Source organism: Macaca nemestrina, chromosome 4, assembly GCF_043159975.1.
Source record: "Macaca nemestrina isolate mMacNem1 chromosome 4, mMacNem.hap1, whole genome shotgun sequence".
Taxonomy (NCBI): domain Eukaryota; kingdom Metazoa; phylum Chordata; class Mammalia; order Primates; family Cercopithecidae; genus Macaca; species Macaca nemestrina.
In genome coordinates this window covers 114,177,584-114,201,690 of record NC_092128.1, presented here as the reverse complement: position 1 = coordinate 114,201,690, position 24,107 = coordinate 114,177,584, and the positions used below count along the sequence as shown (strand labels likewise).

At 39.8% G+C, this 24,107-nt stretch overlaps 1 protein-coding gene across 8 annotated transcripts in view; it reads left to right on the top strand.

Moving 5' to 3' along the window:
* The window catches only part of LOC105494199 (cytochrome c oxidase assembly factor 1), a 195,257-nt gene that overhangs the window by 136,374 nt on the left and 34,776 nt on the right, over nt 1-24,107 (top strand). Inside the window, exon 1 of one of the 8 annotated variants that reach the window (XM_011762417.2) lies at nt 3,601-3,621. The exons of 4 other annotated variants lie outside the window; for them this stretch is intronic. The gene's annotated coding sequence lies outside the window, so the exon portion shown is untranslated. Of the gene's footprint in view, nt 1-3,600; nt 3,622-6,977; nt 7,000-8,218; nt 8,241-13,014; nt 13,036-24,107 lie in introns of those variants that run through there. 3 more of the 8 variants (XM_011762418.2, XM_071095104.1, XM_071095106.1) reach the window with 3 other exon arrangements.

The following is a 24,107-nucleotide window of genomic DNA, read 5'->3' as shown; positions in this document are numbered from 1 at the left end:
GAATATCTGATATGGTTTGGCTCTGTGTCCCTACCCAAATCTCACCTTGAATTATTATATTCCCCTTATGTCAATGGTGGGGCCAGGTGGAGATAATTGAATCATGGGGGATAATTGAATCATGGGGGCAGTTCCCCCCGTACTGTTCTCATAATAGTGAGTTCTCACAAGATCTGATGGTTTTATACGCATTCGGCATTTCCCCTGCTGGTTCATTCTCTCTTTGCCTCTTTACTCTTCATTTCGATTAGAAGAAACTGGCGATTGTTATTTATGAAGTTTGGAAAGAAATTTTAATCAAATAAGTTTCTGGCCAGGTGTAGTGGCTCATACCTTAATCCCAGCACTCTGGGAAGCCAAGGCAGGCTTCCAAGATGTGACTTGCTCTTCCTTGCCTTCCACCGTGATTGTGAGGCTTCCCCAGTCCTGTGGAACTGTATGTCTATTCAACCTCTTTTGTAAATTGCCCAGTCCTCGGGTATGTCTTTATCAGCAGCGTGAAAATGGACTAATACAATATTCTTGCACAAGTTTCCTTTCGTATTTGTGAGGGAGTTGCTGTAGGCCCTAGGGTCTAGGATGTATATGCAGAACTGCAATTGCTAGGCTGAAGGGTATATGCATTTTCAGTTTTACTAGTACTGCCAAATTGTTCTGTAAAGTGTTTGGATTAATTTACACTCCCAGCAGTGGCATATAAACTGTGTTCCAGATTTTGGTCACTCTTGGTTTTATCAGACTAAATTTTTGGCATATGATTGGTATATAATGACTTTTTATATTTCTCTAATTTGTATTTGCGTTAGTATTAATGAGTGTAAGCACCATTCATTCATTCATTCATTCAACAGATGAATTGAGGACTGCTCAGTGACAGGCTAAGTCCCATGTGCGTACATTCTAGTGAAGGGAAATGGAAAATAAATAGATGTGAAAATGCATAGTAGAAGATGGTAATAAATGCTGTGGCTAGAGACAGCGAGTAGAGAGCATGTGCCATGTGGATAACTGGAGGAAGAACATTCCTGGCAGAGAGAATACCAAATAAGACCCACATGTGTGACATGCTCATAGAACTGCAAGGAGATCAGTGTGACTGGGTTAGAGGGAGTAAGGAGGTAGGAAGAAGGAGATGAGGGGAGACAATAGAGAGGCCATAGTAAAGACTTCGTCTTTTACCTTGAATGTGATTCCATCTGAAATTTGAGGGTTGTAAGCAGAGGAAACAGTCTTATTTAGGCTTTAAAAGGATCACACTAGTTGCTTTGTTGAGAGGGGACTGTAAGGGAGGAAGCAGGAGTTTATTAGGACGCTGCTATTACGAGCCAGGGAAGAGATGATGGTAACTTAGTCTAAGAGTGTGGACAATGAAGGTGGCGAAAAGTGGTCGGTGTAGATCTAGATATATTTTGAAAATAGAATCAACAAAATAAGCTGATGTATTAGCTGGGAAGTGTGAGAGAAAAAGTACAAGGTTTTTGGCCTGGCAGATAGAAGGCTGGCGTTGCCGTTCATTGAAAGGGATCTGTGGCAGAAGCAGGTTTGAGGAAGAGGGAGAAACCTGGAGTTGAATCTTGAACAAGCAAGTTCCAGGTGCCTGCTCAGCACTCAGGTTGAGCTGTGAATTACGTGGGTGATAACATGAGCCTGGAATACAAAGAGGCCTCAGAGGAATAAATATAAATCAGTATAGAGGAGTGGCTTAAAGCCATGAGACGGGATGAATGAGTGAGTGTAGAGAGAGAAGAGAAAGTCCAGAGTGAGCCCTGGGCTATTCCAGTGTTTAGAGTTGGGAGGATAAGGCTTACCAATAACAGAGATTGAAAAGAATTGCTTGATAAGGAGGAGAACCTAGAGTGGTGTGTCTTGGAAACAGTATAGATGCTGTTTCAAAGAAAGGACTGCTCAGCTGTATGGAATGCACTGATAGATGGAGTAAAATGAGCGCTGAGAATTGACCTTTGGTTTTAACAACGTGGAGGACATTGAAGACTTTCACAGTTGTTTTGGTGGAGTGGTGAGGAGCGAAAAGTTAAGTTGGTGGTGTATTCTCAAGAGAAAATGGGAAAGCAGGAATTGGAGATGGCAAAAATAGACATCATTTGTGAAGAATTTCTTTCCAAAGGGGAGTAGAGAAATGGGACCATTGTTGGAGGAAGATATAGGATTAAGAGTGTTTTTTTTTTTTTTTTTAAAGATGGGGGCTGTTACAGTGTTTTTGATGCTGATGTGAATAATATAGCAGAGGGGGGAAATTGATTCATGAGATGGGAGAATTGCTGGAATGTGGCTGAGGAGATGAAAGGAACTGGGATCTAGTGTACAGTGGCGGGGTTGGTCTTAGTAGGAGCACAGAGCATGCATCCATAGAGGCAGACGGAAAGAGTACTTTGGCAGGTGAACTGGTAGATCCTTGTTGCTGTTGTTTTCTTAGTGAATTAGGAAGCAAAATCATCTGCTGAGCCTGAGGAGAGCAAAGGAGATGTAGAGGTAAGAAGAGGAAAAGTTGTGACCTTGTCAACCAGGAGACTAAAATGGTGTGTGATTACAAGGCTGTACCAAGGCCCACTTGGAGTCAGCTGTCCTAAGTGCACAGCGAGGTCATCAGTAGAGTTATGTTTGTTTTTTTCCTCCAGCCAAATTCACTTGTGCGGATTAGAGAGTAGGATTTATCCAGGATTGGGGTTCCTGGTGATAATGATAGAGGAAGATGAGGCACGGTAGTTGAGGGTATATTCAAAGGAGGGAAACTTTTGAGTCTTAACGGTGGATCTAGACTCTAAGCTGGATGAAGGACCCTGAAAAGATGGTAGGATCAGTGGATTATGGAACTTTAAAAATTATGGACTTAAAAAATGTTGGAGTGAAGACATTTGAGGAGGGGAATTGAAAAGATAGGGGATGGCAGGAGAGTGGGATGCTAGAAATTGAGATTGTGGAGGGTGTCAGCTATTGGTAATGACAAGTTCTGGGGCATGATTGTGGGAATGAACTACCGAGGTCAAGTGGAGTACTGGATTATGGGAGGAGAGGTTGAGGTCTAGGATGATCTCTAGAGATACTAAAATCATTATGCATTTTGACAAGAACAACATTGGAGAGAGTGTCATAGCCAGGAGCTAAAATCTTTAAGGATTGAGGTTGGGGGTATCCTAATCCTGTAACGAAGGAGGATTAGGGATGGATGCAGTGATAATAAAAGACTTGAAGCTGGGATCTTAGGCAGGTAGATGAGATAGTGATTTGGAAATGGCAATGAGAAACGAGAACACCTGCCCTGTCTCGAGGCCTGCTGGGAAGAGGAATGTAAGAGAGAAGACAGCCGTGACTGAGTAAGGCTGCAGTGGAGAGCCAGATTTCAGTTGGAAGTGGCTCTCAGCCCTGGTTGCACATTAAAATTGCAGGGGAGGGCTTGTAAACATACCATTTCCTGGTCCTAGCCCCTAGACATTCTGACTCAGTCTGAGGTGGAGCTTGGACATAGGTAATTTGTTTTTTTTTTTTAAAAAAACCCCAGGTGATTATAATATGCCATTACATTTAAGTCTGGGTTGTATCCCAAGCAAGAACCTTCAGAAAAGAGGTTGAGTAGTTGGGAATGGTGGACATGCATTTCTGAGGGTATGGGGAAAGGGGTTTGGGAGGGGTGGGGCATCTTTACAAAGTTTATTGGTCCTTTGGATTTCCTATCTGGTGAATTGCTTGTTCATACTCATGACTCTTTATTTCTGTTGGTAAATGTTTGATTTGTTGTTTGTTTTGGTTTGAGCTTTTTATTGAAGTATTACATGAGGGCTGAAAAATACACATCTGTATACTGTGAAATGAGAACATTTCTAATAGCCAGAAGTTGCACTTGTGCCCCTTTCTATCCACTGTCCCTTCTGCTGGGGAAGGTATTTTGTTGTTGTTTTTTTAAGACGGGGTCTCGCTGTGTTGCCTAGGCTGTAGTGCAGTGACGTGATCATGGCTTGCTGTAGCCTTGATCTCCTGGGCTCATTTGATCCTCCCAGCTCAGCCTCCCAAGTAGCTGAGACCACAGGTGCCTGCCATCATGCGTGGCTAAGATTTGTATTTTTTGTAGATACAGAGTTTGTCACCATGTTGCCCAGGCTGGTCTTGAACTCCTGGTCTTAAGTGATCTGCCTGCCTCGGCCTCCTGAAATTTTGGGATTATGGGTATGAGCCATTGCGCCTGGTCCAGGAAAGTTTGATTTTTAAAAGGAACTTTTATTAACTTGGTGATTATCAATTTCTCTCAGGATCAAATGTGGGACAGAGGCTGGCAGGTCCATCACAGAGGATCAGATGGTTGGATAATTCCCAGGCTGTGAGATATGGGGGCTCTCTCTCTCTGGGTCTTTGTGTGAACCATGCTAAGCTGGGGGCCACAGCTGAGGGGAGCTTGAACCAAGTTACAGGGTAACTTCCAGGTCCACTGCCGAGACTGATGCTGGTATACAGATGAGCCTCTCTGCTGAGGCACAAGTGGGTGCAATTCCTCCTGGACACCTGGGCAGATGATTTTGGTTGCAGGCTCTGGGCCAAATGGCTGTAGCCAAACCCTTTGGGAATGGGGCTGTTTCTGAGTTTGAACCCAGGAGCACAATCAGCAGGTCTGCTACCTGTGTGCTGGCCTACACTTTCAGAATAGGCTTCCTAGGTCTTGGGCTTTACCTTGGTTTTATAAATGCCTACCTGAATCCTGAGGCTCTTTTTTCTGTGGATGGATGCAGAATTCTTGTTTGCAGGGGATAGAGCAGGTGTCCTCTTATTCTGCCATCTTGCTGAGGTCCTAGTGTAATTTTTTATGTGACTGGGAGGCTTAAATTCACCCAAAGTTTGTCTCCTCAGCAGACTATATGTTAGAGCCGTCCCTTGTGCTATTGGTCACATATTTTATTTCTATATGTTATAAACCCCATAATACATTACCAGGATTGCTTTAGTCAGTTAACTTTTAAAGAGCTTAAAAATGAGAAAGTATGCCTTTAACATTTGTCCACATTTCTCATAGCACAAGTCTGCTTTCAGTGAATTCTCTGAGCTTTTGTTCGTCTGCAAGTATTTATTTTGCTTTCATTTTTTGAAGGTATTTGTGGCGGGGCATAGACTTCTGGGTTGACAGTTAAAAAAAATTCTAGCTCAACATTCTGCCTGCTGGGAAGTGTTCTTTTGACACAGAGACTGATTTCCTGCCCTGTGAGACCCCTCATTTCTGACCACTAAATACCAGCAAGATTCTCCACAAACACACACACACCAGATTACAGTCTCTGCCTTGCCTTAATACACTTACATGGATGAATGGAGAGTTCCTCCTTTGCCAGTATGGCCTATGTGAGCCTGAAGGAGAAGGCATGGTGCCTCCCACTTACATGATCCTTTCCATGATTAAGTCAGTTTGTATTGTTATGAACTATACACTGGACTGACTACATCTGGACTACATTTTTTTTTTTTTTTTTTTATGAGGATACATTCACTTTCTATCTTGCGTAAGTCATTGCTTTTGTCTGTTTTTGTTCTTGTCGTATGTGGTTGCATGCAGCTGAACCTAATCCTGACTAATGAAGAAAATGTGATAAAGAGGTTTTTAATCCTAGAAGACTGAGCAAATAGTGATACATTTGATAAAGTTATGGAATACAGAAGAAACAAACAGGTTAGGGGCTTCTGAGGGTACATAATACTTACTGTAAAACAACTATATACTATTAATATGGAAAAATCTCTTCAATTAGTTTTTTATCATAAAAATATTCAAGTTGTATTTGAATCTTTTGTTTTCTGAGGCATAAGCATTACTTGCATACATTAAATACTTTAGGAATTTGATGACTTAGTCTTATGTCCTAGAGGAGCTTTGAAATACCAAGTTTCCTCTGCTTCATCTTCCTGTCCATATTAGTTTGTTTTCATGCTGCTGATAAAGACATACTCAAAACTTGGAACAAAAAGAGGTTTAATTGGACTTAAACAGTTCCACATGGCTGGGGAGACCTCGGAATTATGGTGGGAGGTGAAAGGCACTTCTTACATGGCGATGGCAAGAGAAAAATGGGGAATAAGCAAAAGTGGAAACCCCTGATAAAACCCATCAGATCTCGTGAGACTTATGAGGCTTATTGACTGTCGAGAATAGCACAGCAAAGACTGGCCCCCATGATTCATTTACCTTTCTCTGGGTCCCTCCCACAACACATGGGAATTCTGGGAGATACAATTCAAGATGAGATTTGGATGGGGACACAGCCAAACCATATCACTGTCTGTTAATGAAAGTACAGGTTTCAGCCACCTTTTTGAATTACAAAGAATTTTTTTTTTTTAGGTTTTGGGATGTTCAAAAGATATGTTGAAATAAAGCATGGAAGAACATGATATGTTGGAACTATTTATAAAACACTATTTTCTTTTTGGATTAGGTCTTTTGCCTCAATCACTATAAAATAACTTTTATCATGTGTTTTGAACATTAATGTCAATTTTTGTCAAATACACTAGGGAAAATTAAATTCCATTTACTTTTTTTGCTTTATTTATCATCATAAAACTTTCAAATGCCAGTAATTTGGGAGTGTAGATTTCACAGTCCTTTTTTATTTAAGCTATTCAGAGAATTTTTAGGATGCAGGTATGTGTTTATATACATTTACTCTCTCCCTCTGATCTTGCTCTCTCAGGAAAAATATGTTGGATTTGTAATGGTAGTTTTAAGCCTGAAGCTATCGAGGAAGCACTTTAAAATGTCTTAGGCAAGCTTGTTTTTCCTATTTTCTTGTCTGATAGTAATGAAAGCTGAGTGTCTCTTTTTATGCCTTTTAAAAAATGTCTTCTCTAGATGCTGGCAAACAAGTTGGAATATGAATGAACCATGAAATCGTTCATGGCAATGACTGTGGGAGGGAATAGGAAACTCCAGGGCAGATTCTGAGCTAGAGCTGATGTAATGCATCCTGGGGAAGCACTGGTCAGTCCTCAGGTAGCTTTGATGAGGTAAGTTAATAGCAGAGGATACTGCCAGAAACAAGCCATGGATAAAGGAAGAAAAGAAATGAAAACAGTAAGACCATTGATAATAAAGTATAGGAGGGAATAGGATTTGGGGCTTCTGTGGAAATCCTTAGAGGCCAGAGGCTCTAAAAGCTGGGACTGCTTCATTTTTCCTTTGATATAATAGTCATTAAAAAACAGTAGTAAGGCACAGCTAGTATCAACATAGAAACTCATTATATCAATGTAGATTTTTAAAATACTTATAGGATAGTGTCATATAGAGAGCGTTTTTCTCGTTGACAACAAAGGCAAGCATACTTTGAACTGAATTGACAGCTTTGTGCCTGTACAGATAAATATAACACTTTTCAGGTAGTTAATTCATGAATAGTCAATGAACCAGTAAAGGACAAAAAGTGACATATGGCAGCCTGGTGTAGATTAAGTGTGACTGTCACATTCCCCTCCCCACCTTTTTCCTTTCTGTAATTTATTAAAAGAAACAGAGCCAGAACACATAGCCAAAACACAGTACCTCTGGAAAAATTTACTTAAGGGAAGTCTTAACAGAAGAGAGTTTATTCATTAAATGTCTCATCTACTGTTTGGTTGTTAAGTTGTTTGTATTAATTGAAATTTTATTCAAAATGAAAATTTGACCCAAAGTCTTCAAATAAAGTTAAACTGGTAAAGCAGTTTTTGTTTTTTAAAATTATTACTAAACCAGTATTTCCAAATAAGTAATATTTAGCCAGTTGTATTAATTTTGCCAGAATGTTTCTTTGTAAATAAACTACAGGTGTAGCCTGACTGTTTCTGTGCATTTTAGTACATAAACCAAAATAGAAAGCAATCTTGATTTTTCTTTTTGTATCAACCAAGGATTTGTTAAAGATAGTGGTTTTATTATTTTTAGCAAATAATCAGATTTAATAGAAATTTCTCGGTGACTTTGAGGTGTTTACAACAGTGTTGGGAGGAACTCTTAATGGGGAGGTATTTGTTCACAACCCAGTTAATAACCCTACCACTTAAAAAACATCAGTCTCCTTGGCTGTTAATGAAGGTTGTGGTGGTTAGTTTGGTGAGACAGTTTGCACCTTGCTTTTGTCTGGCTTTGTTCCAGGACTCTGATTCTGACAGATTTAACATTGGAGAGGGTCTTCATAGCCTGATTCTCGAACTCTCTCAGTTCTACTCTAGTCTTTCCAAACCATTTGAAATCAGCAGAAGAATTAGCAGTAAGTTTTGATTAAGTACTTGTGATATAATCAATTAATATTTGTTTGGCTGCTCCCCAACTTCCCCCACCCACCCCACTGCAAACCAAAAGATTCTGGAAACTTGCTCCTAGAATTGCAACTTTCCTTCTGATATGAGAAAATTGTTGATATATATGTAAAGCATGTAGATCTTGTGTTGTAGATGTTTTAATGACACATCAGAAATTAAAATCTCATTTGGGTTGGATCTGTAATACTGGACACCAGGTGATGGTGAGATACTGGAAGTCAAGTCTGTGAGAGTAGGATGTCGATAGGGCACCCTTTTCCCTCTTCCAGAGCATTTACAATGATTTTTGTGATGGAATTTGCCACCACTGGAAATAACCATGATGGAGAGGTTATAAGAGACACATATTTTATTTATTCTTTTCCTTTTTTTTTTTTTTTTTTTAAAAGAAATGGGAGTCTTGTTGTGTTGCCCAGGCTGCTGGATTGTAATGGTGCAACTATGAATCTCTGCAGCCTCAAACTCCTGGGCTCAAGTGATCCTCCTGCCTCAGTTTCCCAAAGTATTGGCATTACAGGTGTGAGCCACTGCTCCCAGCCTTGTTTTTCTTGGTAGAGAATCCTCTCACTGTCTTCACTGATAGCTTCCAGAGGGACATGAATATGAAGATACTACAGTCTAAAGAAGTTTCTTCGGAGCTCAGTCTCTTTCTCTGAGGTCCCATTGCCTATTTCATATTCTGAATGGTATTTCAGGCCACCCCAAAACTGTCAGATCTGGTCAAGAGTGTGGTTGTTATGTACTATAGAGTGTGCCACTTTTTGAGCAAGCAGTCAAGTATGGTAGTTAAGAGCATGCACTGTGAATATTTGCTATAAGATGGTGGCATGTTATACTTTCCAGACATGTATTTTCCACTTTCAGCCCCTTGCTCTCTATAGTCTCCATTGAGAAGAGGGGTCTCTATCCTCTACTCTTGAATCTCTGCACAGGCTCACGACTAACCACAACTAGCTTATGACCAATAGAATATGGTGAAAGTACTGCACGATGACTGAGGCTAAGTCAGAAAAGGCAGTGCAGCCTTCACCTTGTTTTCTGGGACACTTGCTTTTGGATCTCTGTGCTGCCATGTACGATGCTTGACTATTCTGAAGCTGCCTGCTGTGAAGAAAGCTCAGGCTACAGAGAAAGGCTATCTGTAGGACCCTAGTTCAGGGGTCCCCAATCCCATCCTCCCCATCCCCCCACTCCCGGCTGCACAGCAGGAGGTGAGCTCTGCCTCCTGTTAGATGAGCAGCTGTATTGAATTCTTACAGGATTGCAAACCCTATTGTGAGCTGTGCATATGAGGGATCTAGGTTGCGTGCTCCTTATGGGAATCTAATGCCTGATGATCTGAGTGGAAAGTTTCATCCCAAAACCATCCCCCTGCCCTCCTCTGTGGAAAAAAATTGTCTTTCTTGAAACCGGTCCCTGGTGTCAAAATGGTTGGGGACTGCTGCCCTAGTTGACAGCTCCAGTTTAGATTCTAGCCGACAGTAGCATCAACAATCACACATGAAAGTGATTTCCTCAAATGACTGCAGTCCCATTGAGTCATCCCTAATTGTTGTGTCTTTTCAGTTGTGACCTCAGACGTTGTTCCTTACCTTTGTGTTTGCTCTAAATTTCTGACCCACAGAATTCATGCGTATGATAAAATTGTTTTTTCAAGTTGCATTTTGGTGAATTTCTTATGCAGCAAGAATAAAAACCTTGGCAAATTCTTGACTTTTGTGTCCCCTAGTTTCCAGTCTTTAAAATGGGGATAATAATAGTACTTCTTCAGAGAAATCAGTTAGTACGTGTAAATCTCTTTAAAACAGTATCTGGCACATAGTAAAGGTTCACTAAATTTGAACTACTTACTAAGAGAAATTCATTAGACTACTGAATTTTTTTTTTTTTTTGGAGAGGGAGTTTCGCTCTGTCACCCAGGCTGGAGTGTAGTGGTGCAATCTCAGCTCACTGCAAGCTCCACCTCCTGGGTTCATGCCTTTCTCCTGCCTCAGCCTCCTGAGTAGCTGGGACTACAGATACCTGCCACCATGCCCGGCTAACTTTTTGTATTTTTTTGGTAGAGACGAGGTTTCACCGTGTTAGCCAGGATGGTCTCTATCTCCTGACCTCGTGATCCACCTGCCTTGGCCTCCCAAAGTGCTGGGATTACAGGCGTAAGCCACCACGCCTGGCTGAGTACTAAATGTTTTTGGGAGCATAGTTATCTTAGAAATAGTGAGCTCAGGGTTACTTTACTAATGAAATGATCATTATGATATGTAAAAAGGAAAAAAACACAATTATATGACTTTTCTTAATTTGAAGTTATTTTCCACATTTGAGGAGTTATGTTTCTGATAATTGTTCTCAAGAATATCAGCTGGTGGCTGGGCATGGTGGTTCATGCCTGTAATCCCAGCACTTTGGGAGGCTGAAGCGGGCACATCACTTGAGGTCAGGAATTTGAGACCAGCCTGGCCAACATGGTGAAACCTCATCTCTACTAAAAACCCTGTCTCTGCAAAAATTAGCCAGGTGTGGTGGTGGGCACCTGTAATCTAAGCTATTCAGGAGGCTGAGGCACAAGAATCACTAGAACTTGGGAGGCAGAGGTTGCAGTGAGCCAAGATCGTGCCATTGCACTCTAGCCTGGGTAACAGAGCAAGACTCTGTCTTCCCGCCCCACCCCCCAAAAAAACCCTGAAAAAACAAACAATATCAGCTTGTATGGGTAGGCTGTCTCCTTAAAATTACCCTGCCTTTCCTTGCTTGCCTGTTTATAGCTACCTATGCATTAAATGCTTTTGAAACATATTTATGTCATTTCCTTGATTATCTAGAATGACAAATTCTGTTTACTTGATAGAGTAGAATTTGTCTAGAGTGATAAATTCTGTGTTTACTCGATAGAGTAGACATCCTAAAATGTCATGTTCAAACTTTAAGTGACGTGGAGAAGAAATCAGTGTTTATATCATTATGTGTAAAATCATTATAGACATTTATAATTTTCAGATGTTTACAATAATTATGTCTCAATTTTAATCTTTCTGTTGTGAAATAATTCATTCACTTTCTGTAATAGTCAGCACCTGTCACCATGACATTTTAGTTGACCATGTTCAAACATAGAGATTAATATCAACTTCTTTGTTTAAAAAATGTACCTATTGAAAAATACTTACTTTAGGCTTGCCATGTGTGATATGCTTTCTTCCAGTTTCTCATTAAAATATGCGTATAGTTCCATAATGGCATTGGGAAAAGTAGTGATCGATAATTTCTCAGTTTTAGACTTGTTTCTACTAACTACTTACTACATTGGAGTAGACTAAGAAAGTCTTAGTGGTCTGTTTATGGTTTGATTTCTAAAACAGGAGATTAAGGTGGGAAGTGGATAAGAAGAGGCTTTGATCCATTCCTGTTGTTTGTTCATACCTTGGAGACACAGGTTACCATGTATGACTATGGGGACTTGCACTATTTCGTTCATATTATATATTTTGTTACATATTAAAAGCCCATTAACCTCCTCAGAAATTTTTCTCTCTCCTAGCTCTTCCAAATCCGCATGTTCCACACTATTTTTTATACATCTATTCAGAGACTAAATTTCCAATGTGCAATCTGGAAGAGAATGAAAGTGTTAGGATATTACATTCCAGGGATGTGATGTAGCAGTAGATGTTGTGTTCAGAAGAACCTTAAAAGGAGTGTGCTTTTGGGTTTTCAGGTTATCATTTATTTTCTGTTAAAAAACAAACTACAGAATGTTCCTGTTGATGTAGGAATGAATTCTCATAATATGAGAAGAAAGGAATAATAGATTTTAAATCAGCCCAATTTGGTTGTACTGCCTGCTTAGTACTATAAATTCAGCCATGGACTGTGTATATCAGCCTGTACACTTAAAACCTAACCAAATTAAGTATGAGCAATTTTTCACCATCCAAATTGATAGTGATGGGAATCAAGGGCAATCTATATACCCTGCCATTAAAAATTATATCTTATTTTTGCAAGGATAATTTTCATGAGGACTGTGAAAGAAATCTGCATGAAAGATATCTGCATAAAAGAAGGGAACCATTACCCCAAAGATGAGGAAGAAAGTCTTAAAAATAATATTGAATATCATTTATTATGATGTACAAAAGATATTTATGAGAAGTGTCAGATTTTATTCTTAGTAACAGAGCAAAAAGTAAGACCTCTAGGAAACCAAAACATAAAGTTATAACAAAAAATCAGAATGATATTTTAAAAGAAGCTGGAATAAAGATGACCAAAATAAAACAGTGACAACAATCTGAAAATGCAATAGCCAAAATCTGTAATGGCAATTGCACACAGCAGAGCTGATCCTGCAGAAAATGGAGTCAATCCTCTATATGATGAATGGGTCAATCCTATAGTATTTATTTGAGATTTTTTTTAGGAGGAGAAAATAATGACGGAAATGATGAGGGTGAAAATGACAGATGCTGAAGACATAGAAGTACCATACTGATGAATAAGTTCCCAGTGGAGAAACCAGAATAAATGGAACAGAAGCAAAATATAAAAGCAGTAGAAAACTTTCTTGACCTGAAAAGTTTTTTATTTTTTGTTTTTTTTTTTGTTTTTTTTCCCCCAGAGACAGGGTCTCACTATATTGCCCACGCTGGAGTGTAATAGCACAATCTTGGCTCACTGCAACCTCTTCTTCCTGGATTTAAACCATCCTCCCGTCTTAGCCTCCTGAATAGCTGTGACTGACAGGTACACGCCACCACACCTGGCTAATTCTTTTGTATTTTTTGTAGAGACGCGGTTTTGCCATGTTGCCCAGGCTGGTCTTGAACTCCTCGGCTCAAGTGATTCTCCTGCCTCTGCCTCTCACGGTGCTGGGATTACAGGTGTGAGCCACCATGCCCAGCTACTTGAGCTAAAAAGTTCTGAAGCTGTAGTTCCAAAGCATAGGCTTCATTGTAGGCAAAATTAATGAAAATAAATCTCTGTCTGTCTCAATTCTGGTAGCATTTATAATTTTTGGAGATAAAGGGAAAAACTCATAGATTTAAAAACACAAAGGCTACTCTAATGATACGGAAGTCAGTCTTACTTCATTGCAGATTTCTTTTTATCCTGCAATGCATTCATTTGGCTTCTTAAATCTATGATTTGGTAATTAGTTCTGGAAAAAGCTTAGCCACTAACTGATAAAGTGTTTCTTCTCTCTATTCAGTTTTTGAAACTTTAATTAAATATGTTTTGAGCCCTCTTTTATACCCTTCACATTTCTTACCCTCTCTTCCCTACGTACTTTTTTTTTTTTTTTTTGGTCTCCCTGTCCCAGATTCTGTATGGTAACTTCCAAATGTGTGCTGGTAAAATGGCTCTCCAGGGAAAAAGAAGCCCTGATTTATAGCATTTGTTGATTTCCGTAGTATAAATATCCTTATCAAGGGTAGTTTCAGGCAACCAATTTGACTGTACTGATGCAGAATTAGGAAGAGCTACACATAATTGGTTCTTGCAAGCTGATTCAAACTACTTCCAGCATATCTCTAGACTTGCCTGTTGTCTTTTCATTATTAATTATCTCTGAAGGTGAATCTAATCTGTTAAACCTTTCCATTCAGTTCTTAGTTGGAGTTATATTATATTTTTAGTTCTAGAGTCTCTATTTTTTCTTGTAAAAATCTATTACTATTTATAGTGTTTAGTTCTCTGCTAAATGTTTCCAACCTGTCATTTTATTTCTTCTATCACAGAAAACACATAGAATCTGCATCTGATAATCCACTTTCTAAGGTTCTTTCCTGACCCCTTTTCCTTTCTGCTGCTTATTCCTACATTTCTTGCATACTCCACTATCCTTGACTGGGGCCTGGATATTGCATTTGAAGAATTATTTATAAGAGTACTTTTAAGTCCACAGCATAGGTACTTAGACAGTGTGCACTTCTGTCTGACCGACACTTGGGAGTATTCTAGTCCAGGGGATGATTACAGACCCAAGTTTGAAGTTTGAGAAAAGCAGTGTGACCTTAGACCATAATCTAGTTCATGTCATTCTCACTGTGAGGATGTGCCCCTTTAGGATTCCAGCTTATTGTGAGGAGAATCTCAGATTAGATGGCCCTTGTTGTGTGACCTTCAGCTTTATTTCCATCTTGGTCATCCTGAGAATCTTTTAAAACATAGGTTCTAGTTTCCCATGACCGATAAAGATACTTTAGAGGAAATGTGGTTTCAGAACTTGCTTTTTATGCTGAGTTTTCATTCTCCTTTTACTTTTTTTTGTGGTAAAATATACATAACATAAAATTTAGCTTTTTTTTTTTTTTTTTAAATGGAGTTGAGCTCTGTCATCCAGGCTGGAGTGCAGTGGCGTGATCCCAGCTCACTGCAACCTCTGCCTCCCAAGTTCAAGTGATTCTCCTGCCTCAGGCTCCCGAGTAGGGATTACAGGCACACGCCACCACGCCCAGCTAATTTTTTTGTGTGGGATTTCACCATGTTAGCCAGGCTGGTCTCGAACTCCTGACCTCAAGTGATCAACCCGCCTTGGCCTCCAAAACTGTTGGGATTACAAGCGTGAGCCACCATGCCCGGCCCTCAAGATGCTTTTAAATTTTCCTTTTGATTTTTCTTTGACTTAAAGGTGGAATTGGTGGATCATATGGTAATTCTGTGTTTAATTTTTTGAGGAACTGCCATATTTTCCACAGCAGCTGCACCATGTTATGTTCTCACCAGTAATGCCGTAATGGTTACAGTTTCTCCACGTTCTAGCCAACATTTGTTATTTTCTGTTTTTGTTTTTGTTTTTGTTTTTTTTTAAAATAATTGCTGGCTGGGCGTGATGGCTCACGCCTGTAATCCCAGCACTTTGGGAGGCTGAGGCGGTTGGATCAAGAGGTCAGGAGATTGAGACCATCCTGGCTAACACGGTGAAACCGCATCTCTACTAAAAAAAAACACAAAAAATTAGCCAGGCGTGGTGGCGGGCGCCTGTAGTCCCAGCTGCTCGGGAGGCTGAGGCAGGAGAATGGTGTGAACCTGGAAGGTGGAGCTTGCAGTGAGCTGAGAATGCGCCACTGCACTCCAGCCTAGGCAACAGAGCGAGACTCTGTCTCAAAAAAAAAAAAAAATTGCCGTTCTAATGGGTGTGAAGTAGTGGTGTCTTATTATGGTTTTGATTTGTGTTTTTCTGATGATGTTGAGCATCTTTTCATATGCCTATTGGCCATTTCATATCTTCTTTGGAAAAACATCTATTCAAATCCTCTTCCCGTTTCTGAATTAGCCTATTTTTTGTTGTTGAGTTTTAAGAGTTCTTTATAAATATTCTATATAGTAGTTCATTATCAGATGTATGATTTGCAAATATTTTTTCCAGTTCTGTGAGTTGCCTTTTAACTCTGTTGATAGTATTTTTAGTTTTGATGTAGTCCAGTTTTGTCTATTTTTTTCTTTTGCTGCTTGTGCTTTTGATATCATATCCAAGTAATCATTGCCAAATCAAATGTGACAGAAGTTTCCCCATACGTTTTCTTCTAAGATTGTTACATTTTTAGCTCTAATGTTTACATATTTGATCCATTTTGAATTTATTTTTGTGTATGTTGTAAGGTAAGGGTCCAGCTTCATTCTTTTGCATGTGGATATTTATTTTCCCAGTGTTATTTGTTGAATTCTCTTTAGTTTTCACTTGATAATTTCTTACTATCTTGTAATTTTTCAATTCTTTTGAAAAGATGTTTTAAAATAAATTACTGAGTTGTTTTCAACAGGAAGGTTGATCTCTCAAACCCAACTCACTGTTATTAGTTATAGGAAATATTATTAATGTTTTAAATAAACTTGATGAGAACACATGTGATACCCTAAATCCTACAGAAGGGAAATTGTCTGTAGTCAGTGTTGTTAGTTTTTAAATACTGTTTGGTTGCAATTTTCATGGGAAAAAGGTACAGCCCATTAGCACATATCTATATCTATATATTTATATGTATATATTTTGTATAACTAAATTCAGTAGTCTGAATTTCATCTTAGGTTATAAAGCTTTTTAAATATTAGAAGACTAGTTAGAGGAACAAAGTACTTTTTTTTTTTTTTTTTTTTGAGACAGAGCCTCCTTTTGTCACCCAGGCTGGAGTGCAGTGGTATATGATCTTGGCTCACTGCAACCTCTTCCTCCCAGATTCAAGCGATTCTCTTCTCTTGCCTCAGCCCCCTGAGTAGCAGAGTTTACAGGCACGCACCACCACACCCAGCTAAGTTTTGTATTTTTAGTAGAGGTGGGGTTTCACCATATTGGCCAGGCTGATTTCGAACTCCTGACTTCAGGTAATCCACCCGCCTTGGCCTCCCAAAGTGCTGGGATTACAAGCGTGAGCCACTGCGCCCAGCTACAGAATAAAGATACAATTTTTTTGTCAAGGATATGGGAATCATTAAAGCATCCTGTTTCTCTCTTTTATTTGGTAAACCTGTTTTATTATCCCAAAACTTTCTAAAGAACAATTTTTCCTTTTTTAGTCATTAAATAATAAGTACATACACCACATATATTAAATAAACAGTGTTAAGAGTTTGTCCTTCCTTTTATGTTGTTAACTGAAATTACGTTTCTTTCCCAGATGCTTTAAAAGGGCATTTCTTGAGGAATAATGTAGTTTTTAAAGACTCCACAGTTTCTTTACCAATATTGTAAAAGTATGTTTAGAAAGAATTGAGTATTTTTCTCTGTAGTATTTCCATGAACTTTCTTCTAATATTCAACATGAGAAATTTGAAAATACTTACAAGAAAAACATATAGAAAGCAAAGAAAATAAAGAATTCTTAAGGCCAAGAAAGTGGAACATTAAGCATTTTTATCTGTTAGGCATCGTACAAAGGATGAAGAGACCCACCCCAAGGGGACTTAACAGTTGGCAAGGACAACCATAGTATCATAAATAAATTAAGCTAGAAAAAATACTAATGCGTACCATACCTCTATTAAGAGAGTAGAGCTTTCTCACACAATTCTTAGTGATAAATTCTCTTTGCTACTATTGACCATATAGTTTAAAATTTTCAGTTATTTTTTTCAGCCAACTTTGGATATGTTCTGAAGTTTTTTTTTAATTGACACATTAATTGTACATATTTATGAGGTACAATGTGGTATTTTGATACGTGTACAATGTGTAATGATCAAGCCATGGTAATTAGCATATCCATCATCTGAAACACATCATTTCTTTGTGTTGGGAACATTCAGTATCCTCTTTTTGCTGTTCGAAACTATATATTATTGTTACCTATAATCATCCTACCATGCTTTAGAACATTAGAACACTAGAATCTTCTGCTCTATCTTTTTACTTCTAGAAGTAAAAAGAAGTACTTTTTACTTCTATGAGATCAACTTTTTTTAGCTTCTGCACATGAGTGAAGATGTGGTGAACTTTCTGTCCTGGCCTATTTCACTTAATGTCTTCTAGTTCCATCTGTGTTGCTGTGACTGACAGGAATTTCATTCTTTTTTTGTGGCTGAATAATAATCTATTGTGTATATATACCACATTTTCTTTACCCATTAATCTGTTTTTGGACACTAGGTTGATTCCATATCTTGGCTATTGTGAATAGTGCTTCAGTAAACCTTTTCTCTTTTTATTGTTTGTAAGTTTTTCCCCCAGTAGGAAATCTGTAAGACTTACGTCTTCTATTTAAAATGTCACCTATTTAATAATGTTTAACTAGGTTGATGGATGGGCAACTTTGCTATTTTAAAATTTTGAAAATAAAGTGAATACTAATCATACTTTCTTAAAATAGTATGCTGCTAACATTTTAAATTTAATGTTTTAAATTGTATTTCTTTTAAGAGATTTCTTTATTAGTAGCTACTTTGTTTATGAGGGAGCTGGGCAGGATTCCTATAAGTGATAAGAAGAAGCAGTTATCACCAATGGGTAGTAATTTTTAGGGGTCTATTAGGGGTCTCTTAATATTAAAGGAATCAACAGAATAATGCCATAATTATTTTATTCAAATAGTACAAGTGGGCCATTGATTAACATCTGGCTTAGATGTTAATCTAATGTTAGAATTAGATGTTAGATGTTAGAATTCAGTATAGGATCCCTTGATAAGATTTTTAAATGTAAGTTCTCTTGAATTAGTAGCACCTTTTTTTCCCTTCAAACTGTAATCTTGACATCTCTCTACAATTCAGAGTAGTGAATGGTCCTCAAGTGTTTAGCAGGTAATTTGTTACATCTAAGAATTAAAGTTTGTAACTAATTTACCTCTATACTTCAATTAGGATTGATTTACACTTACTTTTGTTTTGACTTGTTTCCTTGAGCAGAGGAGAAAGTGATGGTGTGACAGTGAGTGCACTTATTTATTCTATAGCCTGACAGAGTATTTGTGATTGTAAATGTCATCTATTTGTGTTGGGGAAGAACAAAAAATGAAGGGCTACTCCTGTGTTCGGGGTTTCTAAGAAAAACACAAAGTGTAATATCTGTTGAAAACAAACTTGGATGATGACTTTTAACCTTTAAAATTACCTTCAGCCAAGCACGTCTATCAACTTTATCAGCTGTTTTGAAAATACCTCATACCCGTGCCATGGTTCAGCAGTGAAGAGGACAGAGTTGGTCTGAATATGAGTAGTTACGGGAAGTTTGTCCTTAAAAGTCCTGAAGATAAGTCTTGATGCTGAATCATACATATTTACTCCCTCTGTGACCAACTGAATAAACTCAATTCGTCAAGGAAATTGTGTCCTTGACTCAGGTCCATTCGTCACAAATCACACCCTCCAACTTTAGGATTACATTAGACTAAAATTATGGACAAAGCAAGTTGCTCTGTTAATTCTTTTCTAACACAAGGAATTCTTTTCTATCACGTTGCCCACAGTAATATCATCGCAGTTTTATATGTTTAGGGTGATTTCTCCAACTCTTCCTGAAAATTATAGAGTTTTATAAAGCCATTTTCAGTTTTGGAGCAAGAAAGAAGTAAGCTTTGTTGTGTATTAGATGCTTACCACTTGCCAAACATTATATTATATTGAACACAAGACAAGTAACAGTTTCTACTTGCTGGCAAACAAAAAGGACCCATATAACACTTGAAACAGATGAAAGTTTACTCAGAGTTGAATTTTAAGAATAGTTTTGATTTTTATCAAAGACTATCTTAGTTATTGATATGTGTTGAAGATTTATAATCTCTAAATCTGAAGTGTTAGAGCTATTATTAGGTGGGGGAGGAAGAAGACTTAAAAATTCTACTTACGAAGCTATTTGTAAATTCTCTTTGTTTTTAACTTTTATTTTAGGTTCAGGGGTACGTGTGCAGGTTTGTTATATAGGTAGATTTTGTGTCACAGGGGTTTGATGTACAGATTATTTTGCCACCCAGGTAATAAGCATAGAACCTGATAGGTAGTTTTTCTGTCCTTACCTTCCTCCCTCCCTCCACCTTTAAGTAGGTCCTGGTGTCTGTTGTGCCTTTCTTTGTGTCTATACATATCCAATGTTTAGCTCCTACTTAGAAGACAGAACCTATGGTATTTGGTTTCCTGTTCCTTTGTTAATTCACTTAGGATAATGGCCTCTAGGTCCATCTGTGTTGCTGCAAAGGACATGATTTTGTTCTTTTTTTTTTTTTTTTTGAGATGGAGTCTCGCTCAGTCGCCCAGGCTGGAGGGCAGTGGCACGATCTCGGCTCACTGCAAGCTCCGCCTCCCGGGTTCACGCCATTCTCCTGCCTCAGCCTCCCGAGTAGCTGGGACTACAGGCGCCGCCACCACGCCCGGCTAATTTTTTGCATTTTTAGTAGAGATGGGGTTTCACTGTGTTAGCCAGGATGGTCTCGATCTCCTGACCTCGTGATCCGCCCACCTCGGCCTCCCAAAGTGCTCGGATTACAGGTGTGAGCACCACGCCTGGCCGATCTTGTTCTTTTTTATGGCTACAGTATTATTCCATTGGGTATATATACCACATTTTCTTTATCCGTTCCACCATTGGTGGGCATTTAGGTTGATTCTATGTCTTTGCTATTGAATAGTGCAGCGATGAACATACGTGTGCATGTGTCTTTATGGTAGAGCAATTTTTATACCTTTGGGTATATACGCAATAATGAGATTGCTGAGTCAAATGGTAATTCTGCTTTGCATTCTTTGAGAAATTGCCAAACTGCTTTCCACAATGACTGAACTAATTTATGTTTCTACCAGCAGTATATAAGTGTTGCGTTTTCTCTGCAACCTTGCCAGCATGTTATTTTTTGACTTTTTAATAATGGCCATTTTGACTGCTGTGAGATGGTATCTCATTGTGGCTTTGATTTGCATTTCTCTAATGATTAGTGATGCTGAGCATTTTTTCATATGCTTCTTGGCCACTTACGTGTCTTCTTTTGAAAAGTGTTCATGTCCTTTGCCCACTTTTTAATGGGGTTGTTTATTGATTTAAGTTGCATATAGATTCTGGATATTAGACCTTTGTTGGATGCATAATTTGCAAATATTTTTTATGAAGGTTGTCTGTTTACTCGTTGATATTTTCTTGGCTGCACAGAAGCTCTGAAGCTTAATTAGATCTTACTTGTCAATTTCTGCTTTTGTTGCAATTGCCTTTGGCATCTTCATGAAATCTTTGCCATGTCCTATATCCAGAATGTATTTCCTAGGTTATCTTCCAAAGTTTTTGTAGTTTTAATATGGTGTAAGGAAGGGGTCCAGTTTCAATCTTTGGCATACGGCTAGCCCATTATTTCAGTACCATTAATTGAATAGGGAGTCCTTTCCCCATTCTTTGTTTTTGTTAACTTTATCAAAGACTAGATGGTTGTAGGTGTGTGGCATTATTTCTGGGTTCCCTGTTCTGTTCTATTGGTATATCTGTTTCCTTCTCTCTCTCTCTCTTGCTCTTTTTTTTTTTTTTTTGAGATGGAGTCTTGCTCTGTCGCCAGGCTGGAGTGCAGTGGCATGATCTTGGCTCACTGCAACCTCTGCCTCCTGGGTTCAAGCGATTCTCCTGCCTCAGCTTCCTGAGTAGCTGGGACTACAGGTGTGCACCACCACACCCAGCTAATTTTTGTATTTTTAATAGAGATGGGGTTTCACCATGTTGGCCAGGATGATCTCAATCTCTTGAACTCATGATCTGCTCGTCTTGGCCTCCCAAAGTGTTGGGATTACAGGCGTGAGCCACTGCACCTGGCCTGTTGAGGGTTTTTAACCTGAAGGATGTTGAATTTTATTGAAAGCCTTTGAGCTTTGAGATTATCATGTGGTTTTTATTTTTCTGTTTATGTGATGAATCACATTTATTGATTTGTGTATATTGAACCAACCTTGCATCCCAGGAATAAAGCCTACTGATGGTGGTGGATTAGCTTTTTATGTGCTGCTAGATTCGATTCACTAGTTTTTTTTTTTTTTTTGACAATTTTTGCATCTGTGTTCATCAGGGATCTTGGCCTGCAGTTTTCTTATTGTGTCTCTGCCAGATTTTGGTATCCGAATGATGCTGGACTCAAATAATGAGTTAGTGAGGAGTCCCTCCTTCAGTTTTTTTGAACAATCTCCGTAGAATTGTTCCATACTAGCTCTTCTTTGTATGGGGTCAGTTATTTGTTTTTGCCTGTTAAATTGTTTCAATTTCTTACAGATTCTGGTTATTAGACCTTTGTTGGATGCATAGTGTATTAGTCCATTCTCATGCTGCTATGAAGAAATACCTGAAACTGGGTAATTTATAAAGAAAAGAGGTTTAATTTACTCACAGTTCCACATGGCTTGGGAGGCCTCAGGAAACTTAGAATCATGGCAGAAGGCACCTCTTCACAGGGCAGCAGGAGAGAGAATGAGTGCAAGCAGGGGAAATGCCAGACGCTTATAAAACTGTGTCTGGAATTGGTGGGTTCTTGGTCTCACTAACTTCAAGAATGAAGCCGCAGAGAGTGTTATAGTTCTTAAAGATTGTGTGTCTGGAGTTTGTTCCTTCTGATGTCTGGATGTGTTCAGAGTTTCTTCCTTCTGGTGGGTTTGTGGTTCTTGCTGGCTTTAGGAGTGAAGCTGCAGACCTTCGTGGTGAGTGTTACAGCTCTTAAGGCGGTGCGTCTGGAGTTGTTCGTTTCTGCTGTCTGGAGTTGTTCATTCCTCCCAGTAGATTCGTGGTCTTGCTGGCCTCAGGAGTGAAGCTGCAGACCTTTGTGGTGAGTGTTACAGCTCATAAAGGCAGTGCGGACCCAAAGAATGAGCAGCAGCAAGATTTATTACAAAGAGTGAAAGAACAAAGCTTCCACAGTGTGGAAGGGGACCCAAGTGGGTTGCCTCTGCTGGCTCGGGCAGCCTGCTTTTATTTCCACATCGTGCTGATTGGTCCATTTTATAGAGAGCTGATTGGTCGATTTTATAGAGAGCTGATTGGTCCGTTTTGACAGGGTGCTGATTGGTACATTTACAATCCCTGAGCTAGCACAGAGTGCTGATTGGTGCATTTACAATCATCTAGCTAGACATAAAGGTTCTCCAAGACCCCACCAGATTAGCTAGACACAGAGCACTGATTGGTGTGTTTATAAACCTTGAGCTAGACACAGAGTGCAGACTGGTGTATTTACAATCCTTTAACTAGACATAAAGGTTCTCCAAATCCCCACCAGATTAGCTAGATACAGAGTGCTGATTGGTGCATCCACAAACCCCAAGCTAGACACAGAGTGGTGATTGGTGCATATACAATCCTCGGGCTAGACATAAAAGTTCTCCAAGTCCCCACCTGACTCAGGAGCCCAGCTGGCTTCCCCTAGTGGATCCCGCACCAGGGCGGCGGGCGGAGCTGCCTGCCAGTCCTGTGCTGCGCGCCTGCACTCCTCAGCCCTTGGGCGGTTGATGGGACTGGGCGCTGCAGAGCAGGGGTCGGTGCCCGTCGGGAGGCTCTGGTGGCGTGGGAGGCCACCAGGAGGGGCTTGGGCATGGCGGGCTACAGGTCCCCAGCCTTGCCCTGTGGGGAGGTGGCTGAGGCCCGGGGAGAATTCGAGCGTGGTGCAGGCAGGCCAGCATTGCTGGGGGACCCAGTGCCCCCTCCGCAGCTGTTGGCCCGGGTGCTAAGCCCCTCACTGCCTGGGGCAGCTGATGCCGGATGGCTGCTCAGAGTGTGGGGCCTGCCGAGCCCATGTCTATGCGCTGGCCCGCAAGCACTGTGCGCAGCTCCGGTTCCCCCCCCCCCCGCCCCCGCACCCCCCGCACCTCTCCCTCCACACCACCCGCAAGCAGAGGGAGCCGGCTCTGGCCTCAGCCCAGAGAGGGGCTCCCACAGTGCAGTGGCAGGCTGAAGGGCTCCTCAAGCGTGGCCAGGGTGGATGCTGAGGCAGAGGAGGCGCTGAGAGCGAGCGAGGGCCGCCAGCACCTTGTCATCTCTCAAAACCATCAAATCTCATGAGACTCACTGTCATGAGAACAGCATGGGGGAACCGCCCTCCTGATCTGATTACTCCACCTGGTCTTGCCTTTGACACATGGGGATTACAGTCCAAGATGAGATTTTGGGTGGGGACACAGCCAAACCATATCACGTAGTTTGCAAATATTTTCTCTCATTGTAGAAAAATATTTATCTCATGGCCTGTAGCCATGAGCATGGAATGTTTTTCCATTTGTTTGTTTCATCTCTGATTTCTTTGAGTAGTATGTTTTGTAGTTCTCCTTGCAGAGACTTTAATCCCCTTCATTAGATATATTCCTAGGTACCTTCTTTTTTTATTTTTTGGTGGCTATTATAAATGGGATTTTTTGTTCATTTTTAATTGGGCTTT